Source organism: Cynara cardunculus (assembly GCF_001531365.2).
Source record: "Cynara cardunculus var. scolymus isolate 2C chromosome LG 11, CcrdV1, whole genome shotgun sequence".
Classification (NCBI taxonomy): domain Eukaryota; kingdom Viridiplantae; phylum Streptophyta; class Magnoliopsida; order Asterales; family Asteraceae; genus Cynara; species Cynara cardunculus.
This window is the reverse complement of record NC_037538.1, coordinates 20,322,737-20,323,392: the sequence shown is the minus strand read 5'-3', so window position 1 is coordinate 20,323,392 and position 656 is coordinate 20,322,737.

Below are 656 nucleotides of genomic sequence, written 5' to 3'. Positions count from 1 at the left end.
TGCTCAAAAAACACAGTTCATGCCTCTAAGTAGCTTTGTCTTGGACTTCTGGTTGATAGACTAGAGGGGCTTTGGTCATCCAGAGGGCCTCTGGTTGATCATGCATTTTGGTTGGTCTCGCCTTTTTGTAAAGCCTTGCTTCTAGTTAACCTTAATTGATCTTGTTTTAAATTTAGCTTTGGTTTAGTTGTTGGACCAGAGGGGCTCTCCCAGTGGGATGCAAGGAGTTGAGAATTTTGCACCAGTGTGACGCGAGGAATAGGGTGGTCTCGCTTGGTATAATGCGAGGACATTTTATAAATCCCTATATGATACGACAAGTTTTATCATGGGATAGATTTCAAGATGTTGGGTATTTGAATACGTTACTTGAGATTTGTTATATCAAAAGGTTATATGTATTTGTTTTAACTAGAAGCATACTCGCGCAATGCAGCGAGATACATCGTGATTTTAATATTTCATTTTATTCTTTATCTCAGTCGATGTCATAATATGACTTTATGTAATTTTAAGAAAACGATGATTTTTTTATTTTTGAATAAAATATATGTTTGAAGATATCATAAAAATTTGAAAAAAAATATATCGATATTAGTATCAAATTAAATATTTGAAATTCCTCATTTTTTGTGTAATTTTTTAATTCAATTTTT